Source organism: Schistocerca gregaria, unplaced genomic scaffold, assembly GCF_023897955.1.
Source record: "Schistocerca gregaria isolate iqSchGreg1 unplaced genomic scaffold, iqSchGreg1.2 ptg000317l, whole genome shotgun sequence".
NCBI classification, from domain to species: domain Eukaryota; kingdom Metazoa; phylum Arthropoda; class Insecta; order Orthoptera; family Acrididae; genus Schistocerca; species Schistocerca gregaria.
In genome coordinates, this window is record NW_026061795.1 from 3,299,530 (window position 1) to 3,316,622 (window position 17,093).

At 41.3% G+C, this 17,093-nt stretch overlaps 1 non-coding gene across 1 annotated transcript; it reads right to left on the bottom strand.

Annotated features, from left to right (window-relative positions):
* Positions 1-11,622: 11,622 nt before the first annotated feature.
* Trnat-ugu (transfer RNA threonine (anticodon UGU)) lies at positions 11,623-11,697 on the bottom strand. Its single transcript has one exon. It is a non-coding gene; the product is annotated as a tRNA-Thr (tRNA).
* Between the last annotated feature and the right edge of the window lie 5,396 nt (positions 11,698-17,093).

Consider the following 17,093-nt stretch of genomic DNA (forward strand, 5'->3'; position numbering starts at 1 on the left):
AAACAGCCTCAAGAAAAGGATACGATTCATGAAAACTGTAGTTTGACATTAATACTCACTTTAAACTAAAAAAAATAACGAGCAAGCCAATATTTTCTGCATTTCGGATAATTTTATACGTTTTTGTAATCACTTGTATTTACCACCCCATTGTGACGCGTGCAAATGTTATAAATTTCTGTTTTTGAGTGAGAAAATGTTGTTTTATTTTATGGCAATGTTCTTGTATTTTTGTGATTAATAAATCATAATGTGTTCATATAAAAATTTGTAACTCTCTTATTTATCAATTTTGTACATTTAATCAAAGTTTTCAACTGTGTACCCCATTATACCTTGGATTCCCCAACGTGTCGGATAAGAAAGATAAAAATACAATCACTACTCGTTTCTTCAACGACAATTTAAGCTGTGTTCTGTGGTTCCTCCCAGAGTTCATCACGATATATTCCGAAAAAAATCATAGTTAACGAACATTATAAATTGCTCTAGAAACGAAGGCAATCGCAGTTAACATTTAATAAGGCCACTGGTATCCTTCGAAATGCAACTAATCAACGTCATGCAGAACGTCGTGGGTCACAGCGGATGGGTGGAATCGAAATATGACATTTACCCACGATCGCTTCTTTTTGTCAATTTGTGCCATTAATTTCTCTGCTCCCTAATCTGATTTCGTATCTCCCCATCAGCTATTCGATCAAAACTTTTTTAGCATTCTTCTACACCACCACATTTCGGAAGTTTCTAGTCGTCTCCTGTTTGGGGAACCAGGCATGTTAACTACTGATTCGCAATATATTTATTCCGAAAGGCAAAAGGAACCCCGAAAACAATGAAAATAATTTTGTTTATTGGTGATTGTACCAGTTTTATTTACACTTAGTGTGAATATGAAAGTATTTTAGTCCAAATCCGTATTTGAAGGTTCTAAATGTCGGTTTAAATGGCAGCTTGCTATGTAAGACATGCCCACTTGTTTCTCTGTGCCATCTCTTCTTTGAGATGATAAGCCTAGGGACATTTTACCCGTAGCTTTGAGCTTTCACCTATTGAATACATTTTTTCTTGTCTCGTAGTCAGTTGTTTGCTAGAGTAATAACGTTTCTGAACAAAACAAATGCCAAGATCTACCCACAAAGTTTTCGAAAGAAGTTCTAGAAGACTTGCAAGAAATAAACAAGTAAATATCATGAAACAAATGTTATGTTTATGTACAGCATGCGTACTATTGGAAAGTGAAAGAAACTATGAATTTAAATGAGTGCATGTACGACGGTAAGTGCAATACAACTTTAAATTTTCCGTAACTTTTCTAACTAAATGTACCTTTCCTCTCAAACCATTTATCCCAGAAGCATGGAATTCTAACGACCAGTTTTCTTACTCGAGGGCATGAAGAGTCGAGGGATATGAAAGGGAAGCAGTGGTTGGGAAGAGAGTGAGACAGGGTTGTAGCCTATCCCCGATGTTATTCAATCTGTTTGCTGAGCAAGCAGTAAAGGAAACAAAAGAAAACTTCGGAGTAGGAATTAAAAACCATGGAGAAATTGTATTATAATGAACACTATGGTCTTTTAATTTTTGAAATTTGCCCGCAAAACCTGTCTTTCAAAATTTTTCTAAAAATTTCACTATTAATATATTATTCATGAAAAATTGTCAGCTTGTTGGAAAATAGTGGAAATGCATGTAAGAAATGTTTTGTGTTTTACCGTTAATATAACACAACTTAGGATAAGGGTCATATAAATAGATCAGTTAACATGGTGGAGATGGAAGATACGTTCTCCCCGTGAATATTGTGTTTAAAAACAAATGAATATTTTCAAATCAACAGCTCATTTCATGAAGTCATAACTAGAAGTGAATAATCTCCACAAAAATTGGTAAGTTAATTACTTTGGTGCAAGAAAGTCTCCATCATTAAGGAGAACGATGTTTTCAATAACTTGCCGGCAGCCATAAAAAGCTTTACTACTGACAGATTTCAGTTTACGAGGAGCCTAAAGGATTTCTTGCTAACCATCTCTTCCGACACCATTAACGAATTGAATTACTAAGAGAGAGAGAGAGAGAGAGAGAGAGAGAGAGAGAGAGAGAGAGAGAGAGAGAGAGAGAGAGGGGGGGGGGGGTCAAATAATACGTGTACTATCAGAAGTGTGACCAAATTTTCATTCCTCGTTCATGATCAGTCCATTTGCGGTCTGTGGATAATAAATTAGCATATTATTTTCCCATTGAGTATCTCCCCATTATGGATCAATTTCAATGGAAAGTACATATAATCTAACCCTCTTGTCTGCCCCACTTCTGTTGAAGGTTACACATGAGACAAATACCTTTTTGTTGTTGTTGTTGTTGTTGTCTTCAGTCCACAAACTGGTTTGATGTAGCTCTCCATGCTACTGCATCGTGTGGAAGCTTCATCTCCCAGTACCAACTGCAACCTACATCCTTGTGAATCTGCTTAGTGTATTCATCTCCTGGTCTCCCTCCTCGATTTTTACCCTTCACGTTGCCCTCCAATATTAAATTGGTGATTCCTTAATGTCTCAGAACGTGTCCTACCATCCGACCCCATCTTCTAGTCAAGTTGTGCCACAAAGTTCTCTTCTCCAGTATCCTATTCAATACCTCCACATTAGTTATGTGATCTACCCATCTAATCTTCAGCATTCTTCTGTAGCACCACATTTCGAAAGCTTCTATTCTCTTCTTGTTCAAACTATTTATTGTCCATTATTCACTTCCATACGTGGCTACACTCCTTACAAATACTCGGAGAAAAGACTTCCTGATACCTAAAGCTATACTCGATGTTAACAAATTTTTCTTCTTTAGAAACACTTTTCTTACCATTGACAGTCGACATTTTAAATCACTCCTAATGCGTACTCCCAGATAATTTATGGAATTAACTGCTTCCAGTTGCTGACCTGCTATTTTGTAGCTAAATGATAAGGGACCTATCGTTCTATGTATTCGCATCACATTACACTTGTCTACATTGAGATTCAATTGCCATTCCGTGCACTATGCGTAAATTCGCTGCAGATCCTCCTGCATATCAGTACAATTTTCCATTATTGCAACCTCTCGATACACCACAGCATCATCTGCAAAAAGCCTCAGAGACTTTAAGATGTCACTCACCAGGTCATTTATGAACATTGTGAATAGCAACGGCCCTATGACACTCCCGTGCGGCACACCTGAAATCACTCTTACTTCGGAAGACTTCTCTCCATTGAGAATGACATGCTGCGTTCTGTCATGTAGGAACTCCTCGATCCAAGCACACAACTGATCTGATAGTCCGTATGCTCCTAATTTGTTAATTAAACGTCTGTGGGGTACTGTGTCAAACGCCTTGCGGAAGTCAAGAAACACGGCATCTACCTGTGAACCCGTGTCTAAGACCCTCTGAGTCTCGTGGACGAATAGCGCGAGCTGGGTTTCACACGGCCGTCTTTTTCGAAACCCATGCTGATTCCTACAGAGTAGATTTCTAGTCTCCAGAAAAGTCATTATACTCGAACATAATACGTGTTCCAAAATTCTACAACTAATCGACGTTACAGATATAGGTCTATAGTTCTGCACATCTGTTCGACGTCCCTTATTGAAAACGGGGATGACCTGTGCCCTTTTCCAATCCTTTGGAACGCTTCGCTATTCTAGAGACCTACGGTACACCGCTGCAAGAAGGGGGGCAAGTTCCTTCGCGTACACTGTGTAAAACCGAACTGGTATCCCATCAGGACCAGCGGCCTTTCCTCTTTTGAGCGGTTTTAATTGTTTCTCTATTCCTCTGTCGTCTATTTCGATATCTACCATTTTGTCAACTATGCGACTTCAAGAGAAGGAAGCACAGTGCAGTCTTCCTCTGTGAAACAGCTTTGGAAGAAGACATTTAGTAATTCGGCCTTTAGTCTGTCATCCTCTGTTTCAGTACCATTTTGGCCACAGAGTCTCTGGACATTTTGTTTTGATCCACCTACCGCTTTGACATAGGACCAAAATTTCTTACGATTTTCTGCCAATTCAGTACATAGAACTTTACTTTCGAATTCACTGAAAGCCTCTCGCATAGCCCTCCTCACACTACATTTCGCTTCGCGTAATTTTTGTTTGTCTGCAAGGCTTTGGCTATGTTTATGTTTGCTGTGAAGTTCCCTTTGCTTCCGCAGCAGTTTTCTAACTCGGTTGTTGTACCACGGTGGCTCTTTTCCATTTCTTACGATCTTGCTTGGCACATACTCATCTAACGCATATTGTACGATGGTTTTGAACTTTGTCCACTGATCCTCAACACTATCTGTACTTGAGACAAAACTTTTGTGTTGAGCCGTCAGGTACTCTGTAATCTGCTTTTTGTCACTTTTGCTAAACAGAAAAATCTTATTACCTTTTTTAATATTTCTATTTACGGCTGAAATCGTCGTTGCAGTAACCGCTTTATGATCGCTGATTCCCTGTTCTGCATTAACTGATTCAAATAGTTCGGGTCTGTTTGTCACCAGAACGTCTAATATATTATCGCCACGAGTCGGTTCTCTGTTTAACTGCTCAAGGTAGTTTTCAGATAAAGCACTTAAAAATATTTCACTAGATTTTTTGTCCCTGCCACCCGTTATGAACGTTTGAGTCTCCCAGTCTATATCCAGCAAATTAAAATCTCCACCCAGAACTATAACATGGTGGGGAAATCTACTCGAAATATTTTCCAAATTATTCTTCTGCTGCTGAGCCACAACAGCTGCTGAGCCTGGGGGCCTATAGAGACATCCAATTACCATGTCTGAGCCTGCTTTAACCGTGACCTTCACCCAAATCATTTCACAATTAGAATCTCCGTCAATTTCCTTCGATACTATTGCAATTCTTATCGCTATAAACACGCCTCCCCCTTTACTGTCCAGCCTTTCTCTGCGATATACATTCTAATCGGAGTTTAGGATTTCATTACTGTTTACATGTGGTTTCAGCCAACTTTCTGTCCCTAGTACTATATGGGCGTTGTGACCGTTTATTAATGAGAGCAGTTCTGGGACCTTTCTATAGACGCTCCTCCAGTTTACTATTAGCACATTAATATTGTTATTCCCTGTCGCATTTTGCCTACTCCTGCCTTGCTGCGTCTCAGGAGGCGTCTTGTCGGGCCTAGGGAGGGAATTCTCTAACCTAATAAAAAGCCCATGTGCACTCCACACGTACTCCGCTACCCTCGTAGCCGCTTCCGGCGTGTAGTGCACGGCTGATCTATTCAGGGGGACCATACATTTCTCCACCCCATTGCGGAGGTCGAGAAATTTGCACCCCAGCTCTCCGAAGAATCGTCTGAGCCTCTGGTTTAAGCCTTCCACTCGGATCCAAACCAGAGGACCGCGATCGGTTCTGGGAACGATACTACAAATAGTTAGCTCTGATTCCACCCCGCGAGCGAGGCTTTCCGCCTTCACCAACTCCGCCAACCGCCTGTACGAACTGAGGATGACCTCTGAACCCAGACGGCAGGAGTCATTGGTGCCGACATCAGCAACAATTTGCAGTCGGGTGCACCCAGTGCTCTCTATCGCCGCCGGTAGGGCCCCCTCCACATCTCGGATGAGACCCCCCGGCAAGCACACAGAGTGAACACTGGCCTTCTTCCCCGACCTTTCCGCTATTTCCCTAAGGGTCTCCATCACCAGCCTAACGTTGGAGCTCCCAATAACTAATAAACCCCTCCCCCCGTGTGCCTGCTCGGACCTTGCTGAAGGAGCAGCCCCATGTCCATTCACAGGCAGAGCGGGCGATGCCACACGGCCAGCCTCCACATTGACCCTCCGCCTTGTGCGCCGCGAACGCCGCTGAACCCGCCACTCCCCTTGGGGAGAGGGTGGCCAGCCGCGCCCGGTACCCGCGAAGATGTCTCGACAGCAGGGACAGTGGGTGAAGCATCTAACACCTGGGGTGCACCATGCGACGCACTAGACTCCCCACTGCCGCTACACTCCGAGGCAGCAAAAGCAAAAACACACGGAAGAAGAAGTGACAAGTAAGAAAAATACAGTTAATACTTAAATTAAGGTAGCTAGCTGCACAGCAGACGTGAAGCAGACGGCGGTTAGGGCGACACATGAACTTACAACATAAAAGTAATAACAGATAAAAATACATGTTCATGAACCTGAGAGAAAATCAGTCCATAAGTTTAAGCAAACGCTATCAGCAGTACAATGAGAATCAGCTTAATTTTTCAATTAACTCCTCGACAGAATAGAAGGAGTGACCCATGAGGAAACACTCCAGTTTCGATTTGAAAGCGCGTGGATTACTGCTAAGATTTTTGAATTCGAGTGGCAGCTTATTGAAAATGGATGCAGCAGTATACTCACACATTTTTGCACAAGAGTTAAGGAAGTCCGATCCAAATGGAGGTTTGATTTCTCCCGAGTATTAACCGAGTGAAAGCTGCTTATTGTTGGAAATAAACTAATATTGGTAACAAGAAACGACAATAAGGAATATACATATTGAGAGGCCAGTGTCAAAATACCCAGACTCCCTGAACAGAGGTCGACAAGAGGTTCGTGAACTTACACCACTTTTTGCCCGAACCTCTCGTTTCTGAGCCAAAAATATCCTTCTAGAATGGGAAGAGTTACCCAAAAACATAATACCATACGACATAAGTGAATGGAAATAAGCAAAGTAGACTAATTTACTTGGCGAAGTATCACTCACTTTCGGTACCGTTCGAATAGTGAAAATGGCAGTATTAAGTCTTTGAACAAGATCCTGAACGTGGGCTTTCCACAACACCTTACTATTTATTTGAACACCTAGGAATTTGAACCGTTCAGTTTCACTAATCATATGCCTATGCTGTGATATTAAAACGTCAGGTTTTGTTGAATTGTGTGTTAGAAACTGTAAAAACTGAATCTTACTGTGATTTAACGTTAGTTTATTTTCTACAAGCCATGGACTGAGGTCATGTACTGCACTACTTGAAACGGAGTCAATGTTGCACACAACATCCTTTACTACCAAGCTAGTGTCATCAGCAAACAAAAATATTTTAGAGTTACCCGTAATACTTGAGGGCATATCATTTATATAAATAAGGAACTACAGCGGCCCCAACACTGATCCCTGAGGAACCCCCTCCCCTTGACAGTACACCACTCAGATCCCCCATCACACTGTATTACGTTCCCCCATTCCTGTAGATCGTTCCCTAATGCTCTTCCTGAAACACTGTACAACTTCTGATTCTGTCAGTTCTTTCAGGTCCCATCTCCTTAAATTCCCACCTTTTTCCAGTTTCTTCAGTTTTAATCTACAGTTCATAATCAATATATTGTGATCAGAGTTCACATTTGCCCCTGGAAATGTCATACAATTTAAAATATGGTTCCTAAATCTCTGTCTTACCATTATATAATCTATATGAAATATTGCAATATCTCCAGGTCTCTTCCACGTATACAACCTTCTTTCATGATTTTTGAACCAAGTGTTAGTTATGATTAAGTTATGCTCTGGGCAAAAGCCTACCAGGCGGCTTCCTCTTTAATTTTTTACCCCCATTCCATATTCACCTACTACGTTTCCTTTTCTTCCATTTCCTACTGTCGAATTCCAGTCACCCATTAATATTAAATTTTCATCTCCCATCACTATCTGAATGATTTCTTTTATCTCATCACACATTCCATCAATTTCTTCATCATCTGAAGACTACTTTTACGACTTTGGTAGGCGTGGGATTCGTGGCTATCTTGGCCACAACAATGCGTTCACTATGCTGTATGTAGTAGCTTACCCGCATTACTATTTTTATTAATTATTAGACCTACTCATGCATTAGCTTCATATTAGCCTTCCTAATACTTAAATCTATATCCGATGTTAACAATGACGCCGGTGGATGGACTATCACGAAATTACTGACCGTCGAGAATGTCACAAATATAACCGACAAGCTAATGGGCCCTTCACAGGAAAAGGTTTTTTGCCAGAAAACGGGGAAAACTGAAACCCAGCAAATGAGTAAAAAAGTGTATATTCACTGACAAAAAAATAGTGTACGCACACAACTTACACAACAATAGTCTGGGATTACTCTGTTACGTAATACAGTTTTTGTGATTGTATCTTGCAGCTTTAGTTATTTTTAATTAAAAGAGGCTTTAAAAGGACAGAAAGAACGTGTTGGACTACGCTACAGATCGTTCTGTTAGCACAGTCTTTACTTTGTAATCACTTTCGTTGACTTCGGCAACTCTCAACAGAAATCTCCAACCTAACCGAGACAATGTGCTACGATACAGCCGAGATCATGACAAGAGAATGGGCTACATCACACTCGAAGTAAATGTATATAGGTAAGGATCCCCATGACCTGTATACGTCTGTTATAAAAAATCTCCAAGCCACTCTCCTCAAATAGACCGCAATCTTCTCTTGACCTTCAACTGTTACTATTTCAGAATTAAAAACCAGATTCAAAGAAAATTTGGCTACAAGGCACAAAACTAGAAAAATAAAAATAATAAAAGTGAGAACGTGAAACATGTTAGCAATAACCATAAACAGGAGATTTACAGAAAATATAATTGAGAAAGGAAATCATTAATATTATCGACCGTTTAGGAACTCTAGGCTACGAAATGGATAAAACCACATATCGAATAAGTGGTGGAAGAGTTAGTGTGTTTTAAGATTAAATCCAAACAAGAATTAGAGAAAAATATATCGAAGCAAGGCCTCTATTACGAAAAATTGCTAAATCTCGAGACAAATTGTGTCCTTCTGTATTAGATGAAATGTTTTGGCCCCTAGTACGGATGAAACAGTATCTGCAGTATCAACAGGAACTTCGGACATGTGTTTCATATTTCATCCAAGCCTGCAGTCTATAAATATTTAAACAAAATACTAAAACAAAATACCACTACAGGGGAATTACTTACGAAGTAGTTCTTGGTAAAGAAACACAGGACACAATTACGTATGTAGGCTTAATACAAACTACAACTGTATTTATAAATCGCTATAGTTGCCTTGGAGTAACGACGAGCGAATATCAATATAACCTGTACGCTTCAAAGCTGTTATCCATGAAAAAGCTAAACGACGTATCGTGAACAAAATACAATTTAACACCGAAACAATGACATTAGCTGACAATGGGCACAGACGTTAGTCAATGGGCACTGTTGAAAATTTGTGCCAGACCAGGATTAGCACCCGAGTCCCCTGGTTACAAGGGAGAGGCATTGATCACTGTGTCCGAATTACACAGTGGTCAACAGAATAGCACGAACTGCCCGAGAATGCCGTTCGTTAGATCCAAATTCTCAATTTCTCCATAGACTGCTAATGCACTGCTCCTTGAACGTAATCCTCCTCCCCTTAATTATACAGTACATGGCCAAAAAAACAGACACCGAATATATGCAAACTTGGCCTTACGAACATTGCAGACGTCGTCTATGTAACACACGTCAAAGTTCAAAGAATTTACCAATTCGTTGCATTGTTTACTATAGACCACAAATCAAGTAACGTAAAAAAAGCACTGCGTCTATTGAGATCATGATTCAGAGTTAAAAAAAACTAATAAGTCGCCTACATATTACAGTTGCTGCCAAAAGAGGAGAACCATTATTTTCCCACAAAAGGAAATATAGTTAAAATGACGCTTCTATTTCGGTTAGTTTATGCGGTTACTAAAATTTGCCGTGAAAGTTACATAGTGGACTCTACCCTCCCCCCACCAGAAACGTAGTTATCGTGGCTGTTTTGAGACTTTTGTACACAGTTAGAGAAAGTGTGTTAAATGTGGCGCGGACGGAAACACTAGGCTACGATACAGGGCAATCTGCTCGCACAACGTTTAGTCGGCATTCATAATCGTTGGCGTAAACAACTCTCAATCAAATTACCACCTTCCAACCTAACTTAGATCTCGGGCTACACTACCAATCGGCCTGTCATCACAACCAAATATTCATTGAGTGGGGGTGGGGGGATTTCCTGTATCTCTAGGAAAAACTGTCAGTTTTGTCAGACTCAACAGCAAGATTTACCAATGGTAAACACTTTTTAGACGGCTCGTAATTTTAGAATAGTCCTCTTCGTCTTACTTGGCATAAATTGTTCGCTGGCGTCCCAGCAGCTAGCTCCCTCAGTGTCTGCTTCTGCCATCGCACCACGCCAGTCTGCTGTTGTCCTAGCAGACCGAACGCACCGCAAATCCGACACCTTCGGAACCACTCACTGGCCAGTTAGCAACTGAGCGGAACACTGTTTACATCGTGAAAGGAAAACTATGCAAAGATGTACACTTAAATGGCACGACTGAGTAGCACACACACAGTAATATCTGAGGAATGTCCTTCGACACGCGCAGAACGAAAGTCTTCTCGCGAACGTACAGCGTCTCTGAAAAAAAATCTAGTGACTATATTCCGGCGTTACGGCCAGGTTCTCATACAAATGAGCAAAAAAGGGTAAATTTGAAATTTTTTTTGAGACAATGAAAATACATTCGAACGATCTGTTTGGGAATTACGAGTGACAATACTATGAGCTTAATATTAGATTTTCAATAAAAAATGGCGCCCGTAATTATGATTTGATCAAGGGCTTGCGAGACTGGAGTACGCAGAGTGCGTGCAGTGTGGCACCTCAGATGTTACCTGAATTCAAAAATGGGTAACATCAGTTGATACTACATTATTTCTCTGAACTTGAAAATGGATAACATCAGTCGATAAAACATAAAATTTATGGGAGCGTATACCTAACCGCAATGAAACAACCTTAAATTTAACGATACAGTGCTAATTCGAACTTTGAGTTAGATTTTTGGGGGTTTGTTTCACTCCTTATGCCTACACAAAAATTAGTTAATAATAACAAATGTCATATTATAGCTATAAGTTCCTAAGAAAAGAGTTTACTTTTAGGGGTCAGAGGTAGAAGTTAAGAGATCGAACCACTTTTAATTTATGCTGCATGCCGTTCTGAGAAAATAGTTACTCGAAAAAAATGTGTTCAAAGTTTAGGGAAAACATTTAGTTATATTATTACTTCGATTTGCATGAACTGAGTGTTACATATATATTTTTAATGTCGCTGAAAACGAATCTGGAGTCAGATTTTCAATATTCAAAACAGCTAATCCAATACGGAGGGCAAACGATTATGTTTTGACCAATTTTTACCAAAAATGTATTTTCGTTATTTACGTTTAGTCTGCAATTCAAGGAGTATTTATCAGCCCTTCCTCTACCTCTGATTGTTCCTAGACAGCAACTTCCTGTTCTTCTTGGCAGGAAAAGCCGATCTGTCTAAGCTGGATATGCAGCACTCGGCAGCCTGCACTTGATATTCGTCCGTATTTTCGGTGAGTATGTTTGCATGCATTCTGCAGTATGAATCCTTTTGAGCACGTGCGACACGGGACGAGTTATCATCTACATCTATATGGATACCCTGCAAAACACATTTAAGTGCCTGGCAAAGGGTTCATCGAATCACCTACACAACTGATAATTAATTGAAACCCTCAGCTGCCGACAGGTGTTGTTGATATACTTCGATGGGGACAGCTGAAAAGTGTGCCGCTACTGGGACTCGAACCCAGGATCTCCTGCTTACAAGGCAGACGCTCAATCCATCTGAGCTATCGAGGGCACAAATGAACAGCACGACTGCAGGAATTTATCCCTCGCACGCTTCCCGTGAGACTCACACCCCGAACCGCCCACAATCCGATTACGTAATGTACTTAATAGGTATTTGTCCATCCACTCATTACTGGCTCACACTAAGGTGACGATTCCCGTAAGATTTCCGGTAGCCTGTGCGCATTCGCACAGACGAAGGTCAATGGCTGGGTGACGTTTAACCATAGATATGAAGATAGTAACTGTTCTAGAAAGAACAGGCGCCACTGACGACCGTGCAGCTCTTCTAGAATACATGATAGACCGGCCGATGTGGCCGAGCGGTTGTAGGCACTTCAGTCGGGAGCCACGCGACCGCTACGGTCGCAGGCTCAAATCCTGCCTCGAGCATGGATGTGTGTGATGTCCTTAATTTAGTTACGTTTAAGTCGTTCTAAGTTCTAGGAAACTGATGACCTCAGATGTTAAGTCCCAAAGTGCTCAGAGCCATTTGAACCATCAGTCCGTATGTTTGCACACTACTTACAGTAACTTATGCTAAGGACAACACACACACAACCATGCCCGAGGGAGGACTCGAACCTCCAACGGGGGGAGCCGCGCGAACCGTGACAAGGCGTTGGACACATGGCGGGTACCCCGCGCGGCTCATGGCAGCCGTGACACTGCTTCAAACAATGGACTGTAGAAACTTTTGTAAAGCACGGATTAAAAAAAAAAACCTTTCCGTTCCAGGAGTCTAGACAAGTACACCTTTAAAAAATGCAACTACAAAGAAATTGAATTTTCGAACGGGCCAGGGCTTAAAACTTTGAAGAGTTAAATTTTAATGGCCGTTCTCTTGTATGCAAATAGTTTCACAGTAGAAATTTCTCTAGTTTTATTTATTTATTTATTTTTTGCTGTAGGTAAAGAAGGATAGGATTCTGAGAAGGGGGAAGGGGGGGGGGGAGGAATCTCGCCTCTCCCACCTTGGAATTCTCAGTACAGAATTTTTATTCATTACGAGATTCTCAGCCACTTGCAGAAGTGATTTCGCGTGATACTGCAAAACTGTTCCTTTAGCCAATCGTAGCAACTATAGGATTCCGTTCCTGCTGCATGACATGTCTCGGAACTTAAACTGACCAACTTATTTGCATAAAGAGCTAGCTTATCATCCGCTTCTTTACTTACTTAGACCGTTCATGGTCTGCAAAGCATTTTTTCTTTAATCGTTTTTTTATTTCTTTTATAAACTGCAACACTTTCTAAACTTTTCTAAACTTAACGCCGTTGAAGCATGGTCTTTTGCTGAATGACCAAAAAGCAATGCTGACAGCTGGGGTCCAAGGTTTTTGTTAATCAAGCCGTTTTTATTCTTGTTTGTATAACGCATATTTCTTTATATCTAATTGAGAAGTGAAATACCGGTTTTCGTAGATGCAGATTTAAAATATTTTAATATAACGCAATAAATATTTCATTAAAATTTTCATCCCCTTATGCTCGAAGTTAAAAACCAGTGAAACACGTAGTTTTTAAAAATTGTAACAGATTAGCCGAATACGAATTGTCAGATATGCTTTCATAATGCTTTCATAATGAACCATTTTCAGAAACGTGGAGCCGGATCTGGGAGTGAATTTCCTTCTCTCCGAGACACCCGGCTTCTTCTTCGACTTAGCCGGCAAACAGGCCGAGGACGCCGGGTGGGGACCGAATATGCAGCAGTTTGTGGATGGCGACGTCGTCACTAGCTGTTGCCTTCGTGCGGGCCTCTTGTGTAAAGGGGGAGCCAACCGTGGCCAAGTGAAGGTCTGTATTCCACAGGAACGAGTTAGCATGGCACTCAGATATTTCCACGAGTCGGCGGACGGGGGTCATTTGGGGTTCTTCAAGACCTTGAACCGAGTTCAGGAATACATGTTTTGGCCCAACCTATATCGCGATGGCAGGCGATTTGTTGGCAACTGTGTCCAGTGTAAGCGTGGTAAGCCCGATGTTGGGCTGCACAGAGAACTACTACAGTCGCTTAGGGAGCAGTGTCCTCTGGACCGCGACTCAAAGATCGAAACAACGATCGACGGAAACTGGCGCCAGAAACGCACCAGCTCACTCTATTTCATCCCCTTAGGGGTTGAACTTCCAAAAATACCGAAACACGTATTTTCTTATTTGTAGCCTTGAAGTCAAATACCAATTTTCGTAGATGTAGCCTTAAAAATACTTTCATAGTTCTTCCATAATTATTTATCTCAAAATAAAATGTTCATCCACTATTTCACCTCATAGAGGTTAACTTCCCAAAGATACTGGAACACATATTTCTTTATTTCTGACCTAGAAACCAGATACAAATGTTCGTATGCCTAGCTTCAAAATTACCTTAATAGCTACATGATTCAGAAATCCTTTCATGTCCTGCGTCTCCCCCTTAGAGGTGGAATTTTGAAATATGCAGTATAAGCGGTATAAGATCAACACTCTTTCCAAATCTCAAGGTTTATTTTCCTTGGCGGTCTGGACTGTGTGAGTTTCATAGTAATAGTCCTCCACACACACACACACACACACACACACACACACACACACACACACACACACACACCACTACCAATGCCACCACCACCTCCTGGGGAAATTTCTGCAGACGCCCTTGTTCCACTGCAGTCATATTTTGCCGACGACCTACATTTAGCAGCGTGGGAGGGATAGTGTCGTGCAACAGACAGTACACTCAGTAGACAACGAACTGTTCGTTGTGAAATCAGCGACATATTAACCGAGACTGACACAGAAGGTGCTGAAGGTGAAGCACACTAGACTCGTGTCCACCACGGCTTCAAATAGTATCGATTTACTATGAACGGAAGTTCCGAAAAGTGAGCAAGTAATTTTACAGTAAATTCAGTACCGATGGTGAGGATATACAACGAAAAACATTTCTATAAAATTTCAGAAATAATGAAATATTCCACTCAAGTCGCTTGACAGAAAACGCAATGGATATGCTTGCACTTAAGACGGAAGGCCCTACGTGCTTACGCAGGCTTACGACAGATCGCAAAATTCGGCAGTAGGCGTAAGCCAACCTCGTGTGCTGCCATCTGTTGTTGATGCCAGGCATCAAGGTCTCAGTAGTACGACCATCCACTGGAGAGTAGTTTGCTTTGTAAGCACTCCGTCTTCAGGCCACGAGTGACCTACTGGGACAGCACCATCCGACCGCCGTGTCATCATCCGTGGAGGATGCGCACAGGAGGGGCGGGGGTCAGCACACTGCTCTCCCGGTCGTTATGTTGGTATTTTTTGACCGGAGCCGCTACTATTGGGTCGAGTAGCTCCTCGATTGGCATCATGAGGCTGAGTGCACCCCGAGAAATGGCAAGAGCGCATGGCGGCCTGGATGATCACCCATCCAAGTGCCTTCAACGTCCGACAACGCACTTAACTTCGGTGATCCCACGTGAACCGATGCAACCTCCGCGGCAAGGCCGTTGCCGCAGATACTTTACAGTAGTTGCTTACGTTTCATAATTATCTAGTTTACGGGGAAAATGTAAAAAAGGCGATTGTCACCGAAGCTACAACTAATCTGAATTTCTGGTTAGTTATCAAGTGGTCTTGTGTGCGAGCCTGAATTTTTCATCCTTTGCGGTGGGAATGATTCAAACCCGTCATGTTCTTCTTATGAAGTGTTCTATTTATTTTGCACACAATGATCGTTTGTAGTTGTCTTGAGTTACTAGGTTGATAAATTTTTGTTTGGCGCACGTATCATAACTGAGATTTGCGCTTAATGGCTGAAGGTGAATTAGCGTAATGAGTAGTAGCGAATGTTACAGTAACATGTTTCTAAATTATTTCAGGTAAATTACGTTAGTCGTGTAATATTATCCGTATACCAGTACAGTATATGGGCCAATTACGTTAGTCATGGAATACTATCCGTATAAGACTATGTCACCTTGGTGTCCCGGAATTTGCTTCAATTTTGGAATCCACGAAAGAACTGGAAATTTTCCTTTACACAGCTTTCCATATAATTTCTATTACAGTGATTCAGTCTTGCCTGTCACTCGACTTTTCTGACTGTGAAATAAATTCTATCGCTCAGGTGCTTATTACCTCTTCGTGTTTCCATTTGCCGATATTGCGCATAAACACATATCTCAAAGTTGCTATGGACATTGATGGAGCGACACACTTTTCTATGGCGACACTGCAGTTTATAGATAGAAAAACCGATCAGTTAAAACGACATGGGTATTTTAGTTCTGAATAACCGATGTCTTTCAGTATTTGTTTGCTCTCGGTTATAACAAGTATCTTTTCATTTTTTCCTGATAACCACGTAAAAACAGATATATCAATTAGCCACAGATGTCGTAGTAAAATTTTTAGTTTTCAAATAAACCTTTAAAAAAAAAAAGACGAGTAATTTTTATTCGTAAGATTTCCATAGCACTGAAATACGGCGTTATTACAGAAAAAAATGGGAAAAGTTATGTATGCCACTTTAATAACACTGCTGATAGAAACGAGCAACAAATGGATTGGTCCAACATTGCCGAGACAATACTGTGCCTGTTATACAAGCAGAGCGCGAGACTGGACACAGTTTCTCGCTGTTGTCGAACGTCAGTTGTAACATAGAATGGCACCGTCTGGAAGTATTTTACGATATGCGGTACGAGTGAAGAACAAAGTTAGATTTGGTCGACTTGCGACATCATACAAGGAAAAAAGTTAAAATTTAACAAATCATTCATAGTTCTGGATAAAAGTAGAAAGTGCCTGATCTGCTGCTGTGTCTACGTAGTATGCCGTTATCTGCTTTTAGCCCTTAAAAACAGAGAAATTAAAACGAAAAAGAGAGTTCTCCTGCCGCAGTTTTCACTCTTTATCGCTGGACTATACGTAATGCCTGCATAGTGCTGTGATAACCGATTACAATATAATTTTTGAGCAGAGCTTCTAAAAACTATAATCAGTAGGATAATATTGCCAGTTTTCTGTAGTATAGAAGCACTCGCCAGCAGCGAAGATCGGACAAAGTTTTATTTGACTATTTAATTTAAAGAAATTAGAATTATATTAATACCGTCAGTTGCTCGCGGGCGTTGATAAATATCAACGTGGACAAGTGAAAATGTGTGCCGCGACCGGGACTCGAACCCAGGATCTCTTGCTAAAATGACAGACGCTCTATCCATGTGAGGCACAGAGGACACAGTGTATGGTTCGACTGCAGGGACTATCTCGCGCACGCCTCCTGCGAGACTCACATTCTCACCTTGAATGTCCATACACTACAGTTGTAGAGTCCCACTCCAACACACTCATTCCTCGTGGAAGACATGTCCATATCAATATAAGTATATGGTTCTGGCAATACCAGCCATGACCTTCTTCTGTGAA